Below are 22,606 nucleotides of genomic sequence, written 5' to 3' on the forward strand. Positions count from 1 at the left end.
GGCCATGATAAGATAAAGTAGGATAGAGTAAAAAGTTTCAGTAATTTGCTCTAGGAGGGACAGCTAGTTTAATTTATATATCGATTTTCATCTAGCTTGCACTAAGTGCTTGCTTATTCACAAATCTTCTTCCAGCTGGAGCTGTGCCAACTGAAGAACATTTATCCACTTGTCACTGCCTAATGCCTCCCTGCTGGAAGTCAGGTATCTCTACAGGTCCCCTCTAACCTGTTTCAGTGAAAATGAATGATGTGAGTTTAAGCAGCGACTTGTGTGTTTCTCTTACTCTGATTGATTTGCAGGAGCAGCTAAGCCATCAGCTTGCTGGGGACCATAGTCTCCATATCTCCAGCAAAGCAAAGCAAACCAAAGAAAAGAGAAGTGAGACTGAAGGTGCCAACTTCTTCAGCTAACACAACTGCAAGCTGAGGATGTATGAACAAGTGACCAATTCAGGTAGGTTCAGTTGTCACCACCAGCAAATTATGAGAGTAATGTAAGTGTTGAGAAATAGCTGCCTCAGTGAATACTCCTGCCTCTTCAGCAGTGTGTCTGTGTGGATTTTGCAGGAATGTACAAGCCAGGTGTGGCAAAGCTAAGCACATGTGATCCTAGGGGAACGTGAGCTCAGAGTCTGTGCCATGATCACTTGCCTGTGTCTGGTTGCTTTGTGCTTGGTCAGGGACCCCAGTCAAACATCCTGATGTAAGCCTAAATTGCTTAAACTTACTTGGAACACTGGAATGCTAATTGGATTTTAAGCCTGAGGACTGTGAAATCATCTAATTTACTTGAAGTATAAGAAACGCCATATAATTTTAGGTCTTTTCTACAATATCTGCTTAATAAATGGCATCACTGAATGAACCACACTGCCATGGCCTCATGTTTCAAGCATCTGAAGACAATGAAAGATGAACAATTCACTTCTTCCTTGGCCATTATATCCAAATGTGTTGCTTTTTTCTCAGTCAAATGCCTGGTTTTAACTGACATTCACTGTTTCTCCATATGCTTTCTTCTAGATCAGGAGCCATTGAGTAAGGACGGTAACACATTTTGACAAAACGTCTCCTTTATCCTTTTTCTAATAATTAAGTTAAACAAACTAACCTTATGATTAGTCTTTCAGTGAGGGAAACAGAACAGCCTGTTTAGCACTTTCCTGCATCCATTTTTTCATTATCTTCTGATAAAATAAGCATTTAAAAAAGCAAAATATAGGACTCACTCCATCCTGCAAGCTTGCATACAGAATGCTGTTCTACAGAAAATATATCACAGACAGAGTGAATGGCTACAAATATGGACAGTTTATCAGGCTTTCTATCTGTTCAAATTCTGAAATAAGCTTTTAAACTGGAGATGTTTTTTTCCATCCATTTATCTATTAAAGCTATGACTCAGAGACTGGTATAAACTATAATGATAAGTGTTTTATGGGCAAATAAGTATATTTTCTAATATAAAACTATAATCAGGCATATGGGGTGGATCGTTCTGTAGCTTGAACATGGAGATTTAGAATAAAGACTGGGACCCTACACTCATAAAAATCAATGGAAAAAAAAACGTTGACTTCAGTAGGCCGAGTACTTAACATTTCTAATTTCCCAGAGAAGGGTTAACAGCAAAATAATCCAGTTTTTCACATCATTTTTTTTTTTTGTTCCTATTGTGCCATATAAGAATGTAAGAGTATACACAGATCTGTCAAAAAAGACTGAATGCTGATGACTGAAAATCACAATCTTCAAAAATACCCTATAATTTTGCTTGAAGAACTTTAATACACAATCTGAAATGATAGGCATTACTAATACAAAATTACTAATACAATTACCCCAGAGGTGCTAGACAGGCTGCAGCACTAAGAATGTTGTATAGTCTATCCTGTTATGATCTCTGCTTTTATATTTATGGCAAAATTAATTCAGCATAGCATTTCTCTTCTTAACACTTTTATATGGAGACTGATGTTCCATAAAAAGTGTTTTGATAATATGCACTGATTTCCAAACTGGAGTAGCCAAGACATAGAAATTGTTTATAATTGTTTGCATTTGATTCTGAACCATGTTCCAGAAATACAACGTTATTTTCCCAAAAGGTCAATTTTTATCCAGTAGGCCAATTGACCCAAACATTTTCTGTTTCTTTAATAAAGGCGTAGTCTTGTTTTAATCTCCTACCTATACTTAACATTTCAAATAAAGCTGTGAAAATTCTAGCCCGCTAATAATATGATGTGTGTCCCAACACCAAACTACCAAAAATGAACACCTGTATGAATTTTAAGCCACAACACTGAATCATCTGGCAGGAGATCAAATAGAACAGCACTGTTGTGTATTGCTATTCATTTATGTCCTGCCAAAGCACATTATATTGTTTTTAAAATGTGTCATGCTGATTACCAACCACTTCTAAAGAATACTGCTTTTCTATAGATGATGAGTTTCATAGCCCCTGTCAAAAATTAACACTTGCATTGTTATAATTATCTCTCATGGGTTCTGAAATACGTGAAAGTCTAGAAAAACATGACTAGTGTTATTTAAGTGGTAGTTACTGTTGATATGAGACCTAGTAAGCACAACCTAAACAGCATCTAGACAGGAATTTGTCATGTAATTTTTTTGGTTTTCCAAATGACTCTGGGTCTGAGAGAAACATGCCTGGTATCAACAGATAATTTATCAGTGCATTTTCAGGCAAGCCCAGAAATCTCTTTCCAAATGGGCAAGATACTTCTCCATGTAATTGGTCTCCTTTTATTTGCACAATTGAAGTTGTACATAGGAATTAGTGTTTCAGTGAACTGGGGCTTCAGTTGTCAAATTTTCTGACTAGTCAAATGTTCAGAACTTCAAAAGCATAAAACACAGAACACAAAATCCATTTATACATAAATTATGACTGTTCACACACTCATGCACTTACACGAACTGAAATTACAGCATGCCTATGATTTCTTGGGCTTGTTAGGGTAGAATGTGTCCGTTATCCTTCCAAATTACAGGGCATCTGCCTCTTGACTAATGGTAAGAAGTATCAATTGAATAAAATGAAAATACAGCATTTCAACACTAATTTATACATTGTAGCTGTATGTCATTTTCATGAGTAGAGTTAAGTGATTATTCACTTTTATTATAGAGCAGGTGTAGCTTTTGTGGCTAGATTTGTGGCTATATATATTAGATATATTTTGGGTTAAACCAAAGTATGCAACAGTGAACAAACAGCTATGACATACAGAACAGCAGGAAGAATTTGTGATGAAGCATAAAGTAGGTTAGTGACAACATTTAACAAACAATTAACTGAGTTTTTCCATCTAAGAGCAGCTTATGCAAAAGAAGCAATAATATTCCAAAACTGAGATCCATCTTTTCAAAACAGACCTCTTTTTGTTTACCTTTAATTAAAAAAATAAGTTACAAGAATGCGTCACTTCCATGGACGTACAAAAGCTTTTTCTGAATGCGCTTTTTGTAGCATGAAACAGCACAAAAACCTGCAGTTTCTCAGGAGTCCAAAGTTGTCCAAGACACTTAGCAAGACTTTTGAAGCCTGAAGGGGAAGTTATAAATGGCGCCATAGAAGGCTTCCATAAGTGTTTTATGAAATGAACAAAAGTATGATTTTTTTTCCTACAGAATTTCCAATCTTTGAGATAAGCAGTAGGGGAAGAAAAAATGAAGATTACAAAGGGAATTACCATATGGTCTCTTTGCCACAAGATATTTCCAGTTGCTGGGACCACTTTGTTGATTGTGAAAATCTGTAGCTCTTGTATTTTTTCCACAAGATTTTTAATAATACCCAAAATTTGTATGTTCACCACACAAAGATAGTAGAGATTAATCAAGCTGAAGTAATCTCTTTTTTTTTTCCTACAACAATTAGTTAACTCTTGAATTTTAACAGAATATCACTGCCATTTTTATATGAATCAAAAGGTTTAGAACGTATGTAGAGACCAAAAATAAAAAATAAATAAAAATATCGGTGTGCTAGAGAAATTCCTGCAAATGCAAACGATGGAAGTCTGAATAGTTGTTACAAAATAGAAATGAGTTTATCACAAGATTTTTTTTTTCATAGTTTGTTCTTCTACATAGACTTCAATAGGAGAGACCTTCAGTAAAAAGAATTGAACCTCCAGTTGTTGAAAAATGGCAAAAATAATAAATAAAAAAAATAAAAAGAAAGCAACATATGACTTTAGTCTTCCTGAAACCTGCCATTATACATCAGTTTCAGCTGACGTCTCAGAATCCTCAATCCTGAAGATATCCAGAAATGAAAAGCAATGATGGATGATAGCCATCGCTAAGAAGTATGTTACAAATTCATCCTCAAGTTCTTTTGATTACTTTGATTAGTCTACAGTACTTCCATAGAAAATCTTAATTGCTATCAATCACTTCTGCAAACAGCTTTTAAGATTTTTTTTTTGGTCAATAGCTACAGTTCTCAGTTTTGTTCTTCATTTAGCATTATCAACTTACAACAGATCACTGAATTAAAATACAAAATTTGGGTGGTGAAATACTGTGCTCACTACAATTAAGGAAAAAGTTTAGCAACTTTTATTCAGTATTTGTATTGGATATACAGATAGTAGGCTCTTTTTTCCCTCTGTTGTACTTGTGTAATTATAAAAATCATGTTTAAGAAAAAAAAAATCCATTTGTGTGCATAGTTAAACTGCACACTTAGACCTGATTTGCTCCTAACTTTCCAACATAAAAACACACACACACACACACACACACACAAAACCAACAACTATATATGGAAGATTCTGATTGCAACTTAGATTAAACACAGTCAAAATAATTTTTTGGACTAAAGTTTCATGTTTTCAATGAGAAGTCAAAGATTTCTTCATGAGACAAGGCAGTTTCTATCAAAAATAGCACAAACCACAATCTTGTTAAAAACAATGTTGCAAGAAAACGTCAGCCAGATTAAAAGCATAATCATACTCATCAAAAATAGGTATGTATAAATGAAAGCAGAGTTTGTCCTTTCAGCAAGCAGTTTGGTTTTTGATAAGTCTAAACAAAGTTTAACAAATATGTTTCAGAAATATAGTCTGAATATATTCTGAAATGCTTGCAACAAAATCCTCATCAGTACAACCACAACCAGAACTCTCTCTCCCACACATTCAGTGAATGTATTGAGGGAAACTATTTTCAATTACCTGTTACAAGCCAAAAAAAAAAAAAAAAAAAAAAAAAAAAAAAAAAAAAAAGATAATCACAGTATGGGGGTTCAGATCTAATTTTCCTAAAGCATAGTGTGCATCTAAATGCTTTCATCAGAAAAGTTAAATGTCAGAGCTGCCTCTAAGGATTTTTATTCTGGGACCTATCCAAATGTGGATGCAGACACTTCTCTGGTTCTATTTTGGCCAGCTGTTTTCACAGAGTTTCAAACTAAGATAAAAGAAAACTCAGAGGAATAGATGACCTCATGAGATTTCCACTCCTTAGGGTAGAAGTCTACTAAGAGCAGTTTATGATATTTCCCAGCTGTCAAAGTCATAATGAAACCCGTGCACTAATTTAATATAATATAAACATCTACGTCCAGACACTGTTGAGTTGGCCAACGTCAAGCTTGCATTTAAAGGTCTTCCAAAAAAATAAAATCTGAGTTTATTTTCCACAAATCTATGTGTACAACGATTGTACAAAATAAACACTTTATAGAAAACATTTCATGATTCTTTCCAGAATGCATCTGTTTTCATTAGCTGAAGGTGATAATGGAACTGTGTCAGTTTTCAGGTTTCTTGCAAAAAAACAAATATTTTAGTTCACAAGGATGGGAGCTGCTGTGTGGGATATTTCTGTGGCAGGTGGCAGCCTGTTTTTTTTCAACATGCACCACACATGCATTCATTAAAAAAAAAAAAAAAAAAAAAAAAAAGAGAGAGAAAGCACTGAATAAATTCCAATTTGGCATGATTATGTAATGTGTGGCCTTGCGTGCATGGAAACTCTCACCTATTGGCACTTGTAATTTTAGTATCATGTAATTAAATTGATTTTTTTGTCAAGTCAGTTTTAAACTATGTCTTTGAGGTAAAAGGCCAGTACATTAATCCACTGTGGTATTTATTATTTAAATACTAATCAAGAGGTCAATTAATGTTTTCATTGCTTTTGTAAATGAGTAATGGAGTACTGCTCAAAGCTCTTGGGAGAGTCTACTGTTAAATAGGAATCTGATTTCATTCCGCCTTTTCAAATGGCTCTAAACGTATTTATTATGCTGCTCTTACCTTCTAGACATTTTGTATTTCACAAGTGGAGTGTTTCACTTGAATTCTAATCTATGTACTGCACATCTAAAAGCCTAGGCTCCTCAGATACACTAGGATTCTAGTTCCACTCTTCGAATCTGTATCTATTTTGCAGTAATTAGGTTTGATGAATATACAGCTGATTTAATTGTAAGAATGAAAGTCTCTCCATATGCTAGAACAAGGCATGTAAAACTAGGAAGTTTCTATTTGACTTTATATTATCTGCAAAACTGAACAGAAGGAAAATCAAGTTGACAAAGGATGATTAGCCAATTTGCTGAAATTGATTCACGTGTATGGAAAAACAGATTTCAATATATACCTTCCTGAGTTTACTAAGCACCTATTTAAGCTCTGTTTTTCCTGCTTATTACAGATAATGTCATTAATGCATTTTGTGTTAGATTTCCCATCCCTTTGTCCTATGGGAGTCAGACTTGATCAGCTATATCATCATCTAATGAAGCGCTATAAAACTATCACAGAATAACATACTTTTCCACATCATTATCTGTTTTATTATAAACTCAAAAATTCTCCTGACCCCAAAGCCTGCTGTTATCTCAACTAGGAGCAGAGATGCCATATGGCAGCATAAGAAAGGACTGGTTCAAGATACTCAGCCCAGCATAATCTTGCTCATCATCTCTGCTTACTTTTCACTCTATTTCCTTTGATTTCTAGTGTGAAGTGGAAAAATCAGACAGGGAGAGGGACATTGTCTGGGAACATCTTAAATTTATCATATAAGTTTCTGTGAAGAATATGTGTAACTTTTAAGACATGATAATTTCCCCTTGCTGCTGCACTTGGAAACATGGTTGATTAAATAAATATAATCTTATTTTACTGTTGGCTCTTCTACTATACAACCTAGGAAGAGGTTGTATATACATTGCCTAGAACTTTCATTGTTCAAATGCATTTTCCTTATGTGGACTAATTGCATGACAAGTACGGATTTTTCTTTTTAATCTAAACAAAAAACAGTAAGCAAGCAAATTACGTTTAACTACAGCGTCTTAGTGATGAAAAATATATTATTTTTAAATGCCACAGGATACATTTTAGAAGCCATTGTTGACTAAAACAAAAAGAGAAATATATACAAGTACATACCTACACGTCAGAGTTTGGGAAGGATTTTAAGAATTATGGATCCTCAGAATATAAGCTTTACTCCAATGGAGAGGAAATAGGACCCAAGTATGACCATTAATAAAAATAAAAAAAGAAATAAAAAAATAGACAAAACACCAAAGAACAGGGAACATGACTGAACTCTGTACTTACACTAAGAGAAGGCATGAAGAAATTCCTTCATGTACTTTCTGTAAAAGAAGCACTTTTACCTAAGTCAGGTTGCAGACTGTCTGCCTCTTCTTTGACCTTGCTCATCTAGTCTTTATCTCTGATGTATAAAGTGAGAAACAAGGTGCTGAAACATAAATAGGACTATAAGTGAGGATCATATATGTGCATTTGATGCTGGGACCTTCAAAGAGGCTCTAAAAGCAAATCTACCATAGAAATCCAGCATCAAGACAGACATGCACTCAAGGCAATCAAGTAGGTTGTAGGATTTTCTGTCTTCATATAAAGGATGCAGCTTCTTCACTGTGCAACTAACTGACTTTATTTTTGCATCAGACTTTTATCTGGAATTGAAGCTTTGAAGTCTAAGTTCCTGTTGTCAGGTTTTATTTCCTTTATTGGCTCTTGCTCCTTCTCAGACTAAGGTAGTATAAAAACCAAAATTGACAATTTTTCATTACTAATATATTTTTCATAGTTTTTTGAAGTTCTTATTCAAGGAGTCCTTTTCACAAGAAAATCATGTGATTAGTTCATTTTACAGTAACACCCAAAAACTCAGTTTGAGCCAACTGCAATATGATGCTCTTAAAAGGGCAATTTCTGCTCCAGAGATCTTACAATTTTATATTATTCCTAGCAGTTCTATTTTTGACCATGCTGAGTTGTTAGACAAGATGCAATCTGAAAAATGAGATTAGGAATACAACTACTGCTAATTAGCAGCTGTTAATAACTGGAAAGATGCATGTGGTACCAATACATCAAGACTAACAGCGAGAAGGACTTCCTACATGATGAGAGGTTATTCACAGGGTTGCCCTATTTCCCTAAGTAAGTCTATTGTTGTTGGCACCCATACTGTAGGGACAAAGATCTTATCAGCAGCGTGCAGGCACTAAGCCATTCTGACAGATGGTTTCTGTTGTGAGCAGAGCATGTTTGTTGGCTACAATATGTTAGAGTAGTGATGCCTGTTTAGGACAAGTGACGTGTTTGCTTACCTTGACTTTTCACACTGCCATTACTGACTCAGTTCTGAAGTCAATGTATTTTAAAAACCTGTTCATAAAGAGATTTTCAATGTTTCTGGATTTAGCAGAGAGCTTGACCAGTAAGAACAGTCAAGTTCTGTAACAGTAATGACAATCACATCAACACCTTTCATCCTTCAGCTAGAAGAATATTGTGGAATGAGCCAAAATTTTTTGGTAGGCCTGCCAGAGTTTGTAAATATGTCAACAAGGTGAGGAAACTCTACAATAGTCCCTGTGCTTAAATAAAAAGCATATGTGTGGACCATTGAATCTCTAGTGCTTTCAAGTGAGAGAGCTTTCTACATAACTACTGCTGTGCTGTGGTAAAATGGTTTTATTTACTTAAGGTATTTCAGCTAGATGTACTTACTTCACAGTAAGAAACAGTACTTTACAGAAAGCGTTTCTCAAATGACAGCAAACTATCAATTATTATTATGAGATCAATTCCTGACATTTTGTCTGTTTACCTGCTTTGCAGCATGAATTTCACAGAGTAACATAATGCTTCTGGAAATAATATATATATTTAAGTACCTAAAATTGACAATGGGAACAGTTATTTCCCTTAGAATGATGGAAATTTTAGTTTTCTTTCAAATTACGCAGTAATTACACAGTGTCATTGGCAATGAAAAATGCATGACTAGTACAGAACCCAGCATGAAAACAAATGATTTCCTGAACATCCAGATCAATTAAGCCTGTTTTCCCAGGGAGTTGTTTCTTGCCTCCTCTCCCAGCCGCATTGCCACAGTTTGGTGCTGCACCTTATCTCTATGCTTACCACAGCATGTAATGCATTGTCATCAGTTCTCCCATAGTCTTCCTTGCCCATCATAATATTCCATCTCTCTCTCATGTCTTCTATTTACCGTTTTGGAGTTGTTGGCTGGCCAGGAGTCAGCCCATGTTATAGGCAGTCTGCAGCTACGCGTCTGTTGATTTGTCAAGCAGTCAAAGAAGAATAAGACCTGCCTTTTGGAGAACAGATAAGATCTTTCTCCTCTCTGTCAAATTTAGTTGGCATTCAAATGTTCACAGGAGGGCTGCAATCATAGATGTTTTGTTCATTTAGAAATGCAGACAAATAAAGAATGCTTTTGCCCTTCAATATAAAATATTCATACTCTTTTGATCCTACCTCTGAAGCAAGTACTGCATTCACTCCTTTTTTCCTTTGCTACTTAACATATCATGTTAACATTTTATTGACTCCAAAATGTCCGATTATTATGGTTTATGTTCTGTACAGAAGACCCCTCTGGCCCTCTTCCCTCACTTTTCAACAGAGATTTACTAGTAAGGTCTGAAGTGCATAACAATGTTAGGGAAGCCTCATGATTTTCAGTACATCATGCTGCTGAGCATTTATTCCATTTTCATTATTTAACCATGCTTTATGTAAGAACTGTCTGTAGTTTATTAAAATGTAAAGTACCTTTAATAAATATTATCCTTTCATTTTGATTATATTTACTCTCCAAGATGCAATATTTGTAACAGTCATTTAAAATAGGGTTTCCTTTATGACTTTCATGGATATGAAAGGCTCTTTCCTATTCAGTTGGAATTACATGTACCATTAATTCAAGAAAAAATGGAAACAACTATGATTGAATTAAATTGTGAAACACAACCTTCCTATGAACCCTTATAGTTCATTCCTTGTAGAGCTCAGTCTTATTTAATTAGAACCCAAGATGTTGTATTCTAGAGACAGAATGAACAGTTTCTTACTTTGCTTACCTTGCTATGTGACTTGATATCGTATAAAATGCATAGCATCATTAGGTTGCTGGTAGGCTGCTGAAGTCAATAAGGACCTAGGATGTTTCCTGATATTTGTTTCACTTGAGAAACTTATTCTTGCTTTGTATCGATTCATTCTGATGTATGGTAGCAATATCATGAAATTTTCTATTCTCTGCATTTCAAACAATGTTTATTTGAGAAATTTAATAGATTTGTCTTATCACTTTATGTGATTATCTAGGAAAAGCATGCCTCATATTTTTAATATAGACAGATTTTTTTCCATCTACAGTAACAGCTTCAATACTTAAAATGTAAATCCATTAAATCTGACACACGAAGAAACAATACTTGTTTCATCATTGATTTCTGTTTATTTTTACAGTTCATCAATGGAAAATTATTTCTGTAATGCAGTCATCCGCAAAATTCAACATGCTTTAATCCACAACTCCATTTGTTTAGTGTTTTGGACCAATAATTTATGTACCTATCTTGTAACAAAGAGGATGTGTGAAAATGAACTACTTTAAAACCCTATTTGGCTTATATAGAGACTATTTATCTAGGCATTTATATTTTTCCTTCTATATTTTTATTCTTTTTCCAAACAAAAAAATATTTATTTTAGGAGTGAGAAACCTCATTTAATCTCATGCAAAAATGTTACAGAGTTTATTATATAATTTAAACAGATTGCTGGACAATCAATCCTCTCTGCTCTTAGAGGTTGTACATAACTGGTAGCCACAGAGCAATGAGATGTTCGCTGCTTTAATCGAACAACTAGTTAGTCATATTTACACATCTATCTCAGTGGAATTTCTACTTATTTAAATCCAGCTAGGCCTATTTCCACTATTTTCCCTATAGAATACATTTGAAGAAGGTGGGTGGAATTAGGCAGAGGTCAGATCCACAAGTAGATGAAATTCCAGGCATGGATCCACATAAATCACTACAAGGCTTAATCCTTGCTTTAAGCAGTACTGAATACAGGACTCATAATCAAAAGCAATACCCTCTGAATTGCTGGCCACTGTGAACTGAACCACATCTTCATAAACAATTATGAATTGATTTGTAACTCTATAGGTTAAAATAATCAACATAAATGGGACCATAGCTTTTAGTAACATGTATGCAACATTTTAGTACGGAATAATTCAAGACAGCACTTGGCAAAAATCAACAGGCCCGATCCAAATAAATTTACCAGTGCCAAAGGGGGTCTTTAATAAGGTTTGAATCATGTATAATTACCTTTGCCAAAATAATGCTTCATCTATTGGCATTTCAAACAAATAAACATTTCCCAAATATGTTTAAAATTATATCCCAGAATTTAGTGCTCTAGTTTTTCAACTGAAAAATAAAAGAAAGCCTCAAGAATTTTCCTGAGAAATCTTTGCATTCTTTCTTTTAAGTTGTAGCTAATAATACAATCCCTTCAATACTCCACTCACCTGAATACAATGAAAATCTCAAGGGGGTTCATTTAAGAAAATGAATGATACAGAGCTACCACATAAAATTCAGAATATCCTGAATGGGTTATATTTGAAAGAGCTTTTTGATATATATCAGGTGTTACAGTAAAAAGTCTTCAGTGAATTAGAATTTTCCATCATATCACAGAGAGCCATACAATGTAGAACAAAAAGGTATTATGCTTGATTTAGTAGGCATGAGGAATTTCTATCTATAAATCAGAAAGTGACTGAGTACAACGCATATATCAGGTACCTTTGGGGAACATAAAGCTGTGAAATGTAGTTAGAGTATAGTGGTACAGTTAATTTCTACTATTTTAGTAGTATATTCCCAGGCTTTCATTAGATGATCATTCTTTAAGGGAAATTTAATTGTTTCAAACCCCTTCTGATTTATGCTGTACATGGAAGGATAGATTGCAAATAAAAAGAACCTCAGAATGACACAAAGTCTGTGCAGGAAGCTACTGCTTACTGCTTGTTTTCTGTACTTTTTTTTGTGTGTGTGCATGTGTGTGTGTTTCTGTTTAAATATTGTGTCTAGCTGCTCTGACGTTTCTTTCTTAAGTCACGTAAGGTTGAATTAGATGACGCTGGAAGTTGATATTTCTATTGGACAGAGGTACTTCAAATTAGCAAGATCACATATAGGAAATCATTCTCAGATTATGTAGGTATTAAAGACACCCTGGCCTAATATTTTTTTGCAGCATTAAGTTTTGCTGAAAGACCTATCTACACTTAAAGCACTGAAGGATCAGCTTCAGTGGGCTTATTTTAAAGACCATTTATGTGGTAGATCTATTTGTGGTCTTTAAAACAAAGACCAATAAAGACTTAACATGTTAATATTTTATGCACCAAATGATACTAATTTAATACATGTTTAATGTTGTTCCATGTATGTTTAAAAATAAATAAATAAATAGAATTCAGTCCTTTCACTTAAAAAACTTGATATTATAAAATCTTATCATCATAGATAATATACTTCAGTCTTTACTCATTTTATTCTCTGAATGTTCTTCAGCAAGGAATTCATTGTTTTAGAAAAGAGTGAGGTTGAGAACACCCTCAGCAAGTTTGCTGATGACACCAAGCTTAGTGGTGTGGTTGACATGCTGGAGGGAAGGGATGACATCCAGAGGGACTGAGACAGTCTTGAGAGGTGGACCTGTGCAAATCTCCTGAAATTCAACAGTGCCAAGTGCAAGGTCCTACACTTAGGTCAGGGCAATCCCAAACCCAAATACAGTCTGGGTGGAGAATGGATTGAGAGCAGCCCTGAAGGGAACGACTTGGGGGTGTTGGTTGATGAAAAACTCAACATAAGCCAGCAATGTGTGCTTGCTGCCCAGAAATCCAACTGCATCCTGCTCTGCATCAAAAGAAGTGTAGCTAGCAGCTCAAAGGAGGTAATTCTCCCCTTCTACTCTGCTCTTGTGAGACCTTAACCCAGTACTGCATTCAGCTCTGGGGCCCCCAGCATAAGAAAAACATGGATCTGAGTGATCCTAGCTGAGGGCCACAAAGATGTTCAGGAGTACCTTCCCTATGAAAACAGGCTGAGAGAGTTGGGGTTGTTCAGCCTAGAGAGAAGACGACTCCAGGGAGACCTTATAGCGGCTTTCCAAAGGGGTGCTACAGGAAAGATGGGGAGACACTCTGTTATCAGGGAGTCTTACCTAGGACAAAGGGTAATGGTTTTAAACTAAAAGAGGGGAGATTTAGATTAGATACAAGGAAGAATTTTTTTTTACTCTGAGGGTGGCGAGGCATGGTAACAGGTTGCCCGGAGAAGCTGCAGATGTCCCTTCTCTGAAAGTGTTCAAGGCCAGGTTGGATGGGACTTTGGGCAACCTGGTCTGGTGAGAGGTGTCCCCGCCCATGGCAGGGGCATTGGATCTTTAAGGTCCCTTCCCATCCAAGCTATTCTATGCTTCTACTGTTTTCATTTACTAGTTAATATTAATATGATAGAGGATTAGTCTCTTCTAAAGAAAAAAGCATCAGCTGTGGATATTTTTTTTTCATTAATGCATTGTTTACTGTGCTAATAGCAGCATATTTTAGATAAATCTAATAATCTAATTTCCTTGCCAGATTAAAGAAGAAAATCTGTAAGGAAAAGAAAATAGAGGAAATGGCATACTACTAGATGCATAATAAAAACACCAGAATAAGTTTAATTTCCCCAAAGAAGGTAATCTTTTCTTCTTCTCTGGGAAACTACTTAAATGAGGTCTTATTAGCATCAGTGTTGGTGCTCACGGTGTACTAGGTTTGCTAACCTTTTGATTAAATCCCCAGAGGTCCATGGCCTAGTTGTTCTGTGCTGACCATCTAAAATATGTTCTGATGCATACTGTTGTTAAGAGAGTCCCAGTACCAGTACAATCGGTGAGCCTTAAGCTATTTAGAGATTGAAAATGCAATAAACCATTACTATGAAAACTCATACATTTGGTGCCTCTTTCTCAGATGGGATAAACAATTATAAGTGCAACCTCAGAGCCTTCAATATACCTTGTAAGACTGCTTTTGATATAACTGTCCTGTAAGTTTGCTTATAAAATATTGAAGTTTATCGGTAAGAGAAATCATGAAGACAAGAATGGGAGCAGAACTGGATGTTATTAATAATGATGCAAAGGAAAGACACAAGAAGTTGTAATTGTCAGTGCTTTTTCAAATGTAATTGCTGTTTAATTCTGTTGGAGATAGAAGATACCTGTATAGTGTTAGTTTTAGTAGGTTTTTCTGTGGAACTGTGGAATGGAAAGGAGAGGGATGAGGGCCGGTGGGGACTTTGGGGTGAGGCCAGAGGCAGCAGGTACCATACAGTCTAATGGCAGGAGAAGCAGGAGGGTAACCAGGGCCTACCAGACCTCCTCCATTCACTTACATTGGAGAAAGGTCCTTGACTGAGACCAAGAATGCAGGGCTAGGACTTAGGTACCTATCTGCAGCGTCTTTGGAGCTCTACCCCAAAATATGGGTTATGTTGTTTCTAAGCTTAGAGCCTGTGGTCTGGTGACACAAGTGTATTAGTGGATGCTTAAGGATGAGAAGGAAACAATGCTGGTGGTTTATCAGTTCTTCCCACCTCTTTTGCTCTATACGCATGGGTGCATGTAGAGAAGACCTTTTCTATGAAAGTAGAGCAATATATGTGGTAAGGATATGAAAACTGATTACGTCCCTTCATTCCTTAGGATGAAAGTTGAAGAAAGGCAGTAATTTATCCTATTAGTTAAGAAAAGCTTTAAATGAGAAATCTGCAGTATTGTTTTAAGGAATACATATCAGCGCCTGTAAATCATAAGACTGCATACAATATGTATCATGCCCTGACTTTCAGCAGCTTAAAACCAACTCTCCAGTTGAACTTGCACCTGAATTCCAAAATACAGGAAAAATTCAAACTGTTCCAGTCTATCTTATTTTCATTCCCAGACTCTAATTTTCCTTCCATCCATATTCTTTCCTGCATATTTGTAGTGGTATTAAGAAGCCAGCCTCACTGCAGGAAATACTGATTAAATCATTTATAAGAAACCATTTTGCGAGAAAAAGGCAGGCTAATCACTGAGGCACTCCTAACTCCACTGCTGCCTCATTTCAGTAGAAGAGAAAAATGGTCAGCGGGTATTTGTTTTGCTTCACCCACTGTCTTCCATGTCACACTTACCTAAAAACACCCCACTTATTGGAAATATTCCATTTTAGTACAAAATATAAGTTCTTTTGCAAGGCAGACTCATTATATGCCAAGTCCCAGATATATATGGATTCTGTGTTCATATGTTGAAATTGGGCAGTTTCAGGAAAAAAAAAAAAAAAAAAAAAAAAAAAAGATTCCTTTAATCTCATTTTCTAAAGGAATAAACAAAACCCACCCATTCTCAGATATGGAAAAGCAAATTTTGAGGAAGATGTTTTCTATTTATTTTAAAATATTTTCTTGAAAGATAAATGTCTTCAAACTTCACTTTAACCATGCAGCTAAATGACAAATTTAAAGTCTTCTTTTTGAAGTATTCAAGCATAAAATAGCATTGAAAGTGTGTTCATTACCCTACTGGAAAACACAAACAAGCAAACAAACAAATATAGTTAAGAAATACTCCATACGTTGCAGGACTGCATTCTCCATTATCATTGCAGAAAAAAAATAAATAAGGGAAGTGCTTTTCAAAACATGCAGATACCTTAGGATTCTATGTTGTTCTAATTGGACTCATGCCCTTAACTTAGATTTTAGTCTTTTTTTTTTTTTTTTTTTTTTTTAATCTTCCCCTAAATAGTATTTATTGGATCCATTGAGTGCTGAAGTAAATGGACTATAGTCGGATGGGCATTGGATCAGCCTTACTATGAACAGATGTGTTATGGCTACAGGGAAATTAATATAGGCAGCAAAAAATTGTAGTGAATCATAATTTCTCACTACATTCAGTTCAAGCTGTGTCTTGAGGGAGGTACAACATTTTCTAACACTACACTACCCTGCCAGCACCACTGTAGAGCCTATCACAGGGACACAGTTTTAGGAAAGCTAACTCAGCCATTTCAAAATGCACCACTTTGATACCCTTGTCTGCCTAAATGCAGCCATCCCTCTTTGATAAGGCTGCCAAAATAAATGTGTCATGATGCTTTTTCTTTATCTCAGTTCAGCTTCTGAACACCAGATTTTAAGAGCATCTGCAGCTACTTAAAGACCTTCACCATAACACAAGGACATTTTCCAACAAGATAAGTAAAAATCACATAAAGATGACACTACATCTGGGTATTACAAAAGAATTAATGATTCGTATTTTAAAACTATAGCTGCATCCATTCTTCAGAGAACTTTTATAGACATATTAATAATGAGATCTCACTACACGTTCTTTCTAGGTATTATATTTACAGTCACACGGGTCTAAAAAATCATGTAGCCTTTCTATTCTGTTTCCCTCTGAGTCCATACTCTCTTTGTATTTGTAGCTGTCCTAGTTTGGATCAATATCCAGTATTTGGGCAAGCATAAAAAGACAGAAACAAGCTGGCCTGACACACTTGTGTGTATCTCTGTATGTAAGCGTGTAATTAGCTTATATTAAATTTCTATATAAATTAATATAGTTTACAAATTTATATAGTTAAAAAGCTAACACATTTGTAAGGCAAAAGCACATTCCTGTCAACAGGGTTCTACAGCTCTAGATTGTGCTCCTGGAAGGGAGAGCTGACAACTCCAAATCTGTGATGTTTTTTGGTTTCATCTGAAAAGATAAAACCCCTGCATTTTGGAGATTAAGGGCATCTCCATGAGCTCACTATTCCTCACATCTTACTATTTTTTCAAGGTACGTTTTTGGTCAAGAAGAAACATTTACCTTCAGGTAGGTTAAAATCAGCAAAGCTGATTATTGTTATTTTTTAATTTATTTTTAGTTTTAAGTTTTACATTACAGAATGATTGGGGTATGAGAGGACCTCTGGAGGTCATCTGGTCCAGCCTCCCCTGCTCCAGTAGGACCATGTCCAGACAGCTTTTAAAGATCTCCAAGGAGGGAGGCTCCACAACCTCTCTTGGCAGCTTGTGCCAGTGCTTCATCACCACCACAGGAAAGTGTTTCAGTGACAGTCAGAAGGAACCTCCTATATTCCAGTTTGTGCACACTGTCTCTTAGCAACTGGGCACCATTGAAAAGATCTTGGATCCTTGCACTTCACCTCAGATATATTTATATACATTGATACCCTGTGCTATTACAAACTAATGTAAACTTTTAACTCAATATTGTCTATTCTTAATCAGCTAAAAAATAGCCCTGTGCTGATGTACTGAGTGAAGCTTAAATTATGGCTGCCCTGGTGTTAGCAATGTGTTACAAGTAATCTTGTTTGCAAAGAAAAATGCACAACTCCTTTACATAAACGAACATTTTCTCTGAAAGTTCTTCCCCTCAAGATAAAACTTTCCCTTTCAGCTGATTATACTCTTTATCTGTCTTATGTAATCTTAACAAGATCTTGAATTTTAAAGAATTTCCATGAGGGTCTGTCTGGAACCAAAATAATTTGATTATGGAATATTTCATTATTTTTTTTTTCCTCCAAATCTTCAATACGTTTTTGCAAAGCCTTCAAAATGTGAAAAACAACCAACCAACTAACCAATGAACAAACCCCTCCACATTCTATAACACAGACCACATCAGGTCTATGTTATATCAGCTTTATTTTAAAATGATTTTTTTTTTTCAGTGAGGGTGACTTTTATTTCTCATTGTACACTTATATTTTTAATTATGTTTTGCCTATAATTTTATTAATCAATTTTTAATAATCTCTAAGAAATCATGAAAATAGTGTGTTTGCATTTACATACAAAAATCCAGTTATCCCACGGGTGATAATGTGTTGACAACAACTGAAAATCATGTTAACAACTTGTGTGCATATTGTGTGCAATGGTAACATTATTCCCATAAGTTCCTACAAAATGTCTTCTGAATAATTTTTCTTCCTATTTTATCCATTTCATAATTATCCAGAAGATATTTCTATACTTAAATGACTATGATTTTGGAGGAAAAAATACCCCCAAAACCATTTTCAGCCTCCCAGTGTGAGCTTGCTGTCATGGTACGTTAAAAAATGGTCCTTAAACTATATAATATCTAAACACTGCACAGTAATTTTGTGGTTCCCTACCCACCCCCACCCCCTTTTTTCTTCCAGAGAAACAGGCATCTTCCTCCCTCACCAAACTTTTATGCAAAATATGCAGTTTGCAGCTTTATAAAAAAATCTGAAACACTAACACTTTGTAACAACTTCATCAGTAAATTCGTGATACCTTCACCTTCCTTTTCCTTGTGCTTCCTGTCAAAGTTTATCATTTCTATTGATGTGAAGAGTCCATTTGTTTTAAGCAATAAATAAATAAATAATTTAAATATGATATAATGAAAGACCTCATTACACATCAGGATACAAGTAAAAAAAATATTCCTGAAAATAAATTATACTTTGCTATCCAAATGTTTAAATCTACTGAAAAGCAACTGGGTTTCCCTTGAACAACTAGGACAACTCCTAACAGAAAAAAAAACAAGTCTTTCATTTAGCTTTGTAGTGATCCAGAAACAAGACAGACAGACTTATTCTGTTAAACATCAGAGAGAAATAATTAAAGAAAATGGTTTTTCAGTGGGCTTTGGGTAGGTAAATTATGAATGCTTGAGTGGGATATTTACTCCATTCCAAGTTCAGCTGAACTCCAACCCTTCCTTTCCTGTTGAGTATTTAAAAACGCATTGTGAAATTAGGAAAAAGTGGGGAGGGGGAGCAGGAGGCTGAAGCAGCTGGAGTTTATTACCTTACAAGAACCATCTGATAGGAATAAGAGGAAGAGCCTGAGAACAGGCAGAGAACCTAGACAAAAAAGATAGTGTAGATATGGGAGAGTTTACTTCAAAAGATGCATACTGTGAAAAAAAAAAGAAAAAAAAAGAAAAAAAAAAAAAAGACTAAGATGTGGGATTCTGCCTACAATTATGAGTGCAAAATACTTCAGGATTTTTCTGCAATAAAGAAAGTAGTAGTGAGTTTTAGTAGTAATTTTTCACTGCCTTTTAGGAAGTATAAGACAGAAACACAATAAATAATGTATTGTCCAGTAAATTGTACATTGCACCACAGAAAAACATCTCCTTTCTTATACAAGGGTCACTGAAAATCAATATGATTCCTTCTGAAAAGCTCTCTACAATGTTTTAACACCTGTAGGTGATGGTTCAACTTGTTATGGCTTATGGATAAGTGATGTACAAGAATCATGTACAAACAAAAAGTGCTGAAATAAATAATGTCTGGTAGTACTTCCAGAAGGATCTGATGGAATTAAACTCTGGATCTTCTGACAGATGTTGGTTTTTATTTTCTTATTCTCTGTTGATGTATGAAGCTTCAATTCTGAGACAAGAGTTCCAATTACAGATACTGCTAAAAGGACAGATCAGTTCTGATGGGAAATCCTAACTTGATATATTCTCTTGCTTTTAGACTTCCATGTATGGGGTTCAACACTGTCTCCAATAATATTCCTGTCTCTTCCTGTCTATTCCTGTCTATTCCTGTCTCCCAAGCTGGGACATTATGGCCTAGATGGAAAAACAACTAGATGGGTAAAAACTTGATGAATCATCAGTTCAGAAGTTAATGGCTAATGGACTGCAGCCCCTCTGGAGGACAGTAACAAGTCGAGGACTGACAGGTCTGTTCCAGGACCTGCCCTGCTTCAGGTCTTTATTAATGATCTGGAAGAGGTGAAGGAGGGCATGCTCGTTATGTTTTCAAGTTAAACCAAACTAGGGGAACCAGTCCCTCTGCCCAACAACAGGGCTACCACCTGCAAAGTGGCAGACTGGCCCAACAGGAACCTTATGAAATTCCACAAGGACAAATACAAAGTTCTGCCCTGGTAAGGAAAGAAGAACCCCCTGCCTAGGCCCAGGTTGAGGGCTGCCAGGCTGCAGTGCAGCCCTACCAGAAAGGCCTGGGGCTCTGGGCCTGCTGCAAGCTGAGCTGACCCTAGAGCCTGCCCTGGCAACAGAGACAGGCAGCAGTGTCCTCAGCTGCGCAAATACACAGGTGGTAGATCAAGGGAAGGAATTATCCCTCAGCACTCATCGGGAGTATTGCATCCAGTCTAGGGCTCCCCAGTAGAGCAAAGACATCGACAAACTGGGGTGAGTTCAGCAGAGGGTCACCAGGATGATCAGGGCTGGAAGACTTGCCCTGTGAGGAGAGGCTGAGGGACCAGAACTTGTTCAGTCTGCGGAAGACAGCTGTGGGGGGAACCTAACAGCTACCTGCCAGTACTGACAGGGATGGAGACGGAGAAAGGCTCTGCAGTACATGGCAGGGTGAGAGACAGCAGGCAAAAGTCAAAACAAGAGAGGCTTGTGCTGGATATAAGAAGACACAATTTCCCCATAAAGACAGGCAGGCAGTGGTGTGGGTTGCTCAGAGAAGATGTGCAGGCTTCATCCTTGGAAGTTTTCAACACCAACTGGATAAAGCACTGAGCAGGCTGGCCTGACCTTACAGCTGACACTGCTTGAGCAGGAGGTTAATTACTATGAAAAATGACCAACAATGCTTTTCATAATTTTCTTATTCCTCTAATACTCGAGACAGTTTAGCATCATTATAGATACAAAAAAAAAAAAAAAAGGAAAAAAACAGTTGTCAAAATGTTGTCATCTCTACACTGCATTTCATGCTATGCATTTAATGAGACCATGTGAACTACCAACTTCCTATTTCTTTAAATAAAACGAATAGCCTGTGTAAAACAAAAGATTAACTTGTATAACACTCCCTGATGAGAACACAAGAGATTTCTCCTTTTACCCTTATCTTGTGGTAATTCATACTCTTTTGACCTACTGGCAGAAATCTACACTTCTGACCATCTTCACAAATTGCTTTACATATTCAGTTCACTGAACTGAAAGCAGTTTGCTCTGTCTTTACCCTTGCTAGGAGACCCTCAGCAGAAAGCTTCTCATCAGCTCCAGGGGTTCCTGTCTGCGACAGTCCTTATGGAAGAGAGAAAGTATAATGTACTGAGAATGTCTTTTGTTTTTATTTTATCTCATAATTAAATAGGAACACACAAACATGAGACTAGCTCATCCTAGGGAATAACTCTAGTGTACATACCCTAACATAGCCTATCACAAATTTCAATCTTTGCAAAAAGGATTTCAAATTCCTGTTTGAAAACTGTTTTAGAATCTACACCTGTAGAACACTCTACATTTGTACCTTAAATTAACTGTTCCATTTTATGCCTGATTATTCTTTTGTCAGGTAAGTAGTAACATATGAGTAAAAGCTTAGAATCAGCCATTATATGAGCACATGTTCTGAGCACACTGTGAAGATGGGCTACTTACCAACAACTAGATTTCTTCAAGTTGTACTGTCAACATGCTCTGTAGTTAAAATATTGTTTCTATGTTTTCCCTAAGAACATAAGGCTAGCAACAAATGCCAGTCCTTACTGAATTCCTCTTTTATCAAGGTCTCTCTAAAAATGAGCTTCCTATTCCCTAATTATTTTAATAGCCCTTTCCTGTCTCTTCTCTAGTTCAAATTCATCTTCCTGAGGTATCTCAGTTATACAAGGGGCAATACTGCTTCTAACATCATAAATAGACAAATTTTCCACACAATGTCCTTTTCGTTTTATTTCTTTTTCCCTTGTGTTGTTATTTTAAATCGGTCTGATAGCTACTGGAAAACTGATTGAGAACCACTGCACTTTGCCATTTAACTTTTAATCAAAGGTCTTCCTTGAAGTATAACATAATAACCAGAGGAGGAGATTTTCTACAAACTCTTAATGAAAACTGGCAAGATTTATGTAAGTGGGAGTATCTGTGCTCCAATATTGCTACTACATGTTTTAATTGACATTGCTATAATTGTGAGGCGATTCTATTGATTGGTGTTATATTTACATCAGTACTTTAATACATATTAAGAAACTAAACACTAAACTGAACTAAATATCTGTGTCAGAAGAATTTATGCAGAGAAGCATAGAACTGAAAAGACCTTGTTCACAGTTTAGATTGACATGGTGAACAGAGAGATTGCTGATAGAC

General features: G+C 35.9%; 1 protein-coding gene across 9 annotated transcripts in view; it reads right to left on the reverse strand.

The window, feature by feature from the left end:
* Window positions 1–22,606, reverse strand: part of ROBO1 (roundabout guidance receptor 1) — a 737,333-nt gene that overhangs the window by 355,130 nt on the left and 359,597 nt on the right. The window lies entirely within an intron of this gene.

This window comes from Aythya ferina, assembly GCF_964211825.1.
Source record: "Aythya ferina genome assembly, chromosome: 1".
Classification (NCBI taxonomy): Eukaryota; Metazoa; Chordata; class Aves; order Anseriformes; family Anatidae; genus Aythya; species Aythya ferina.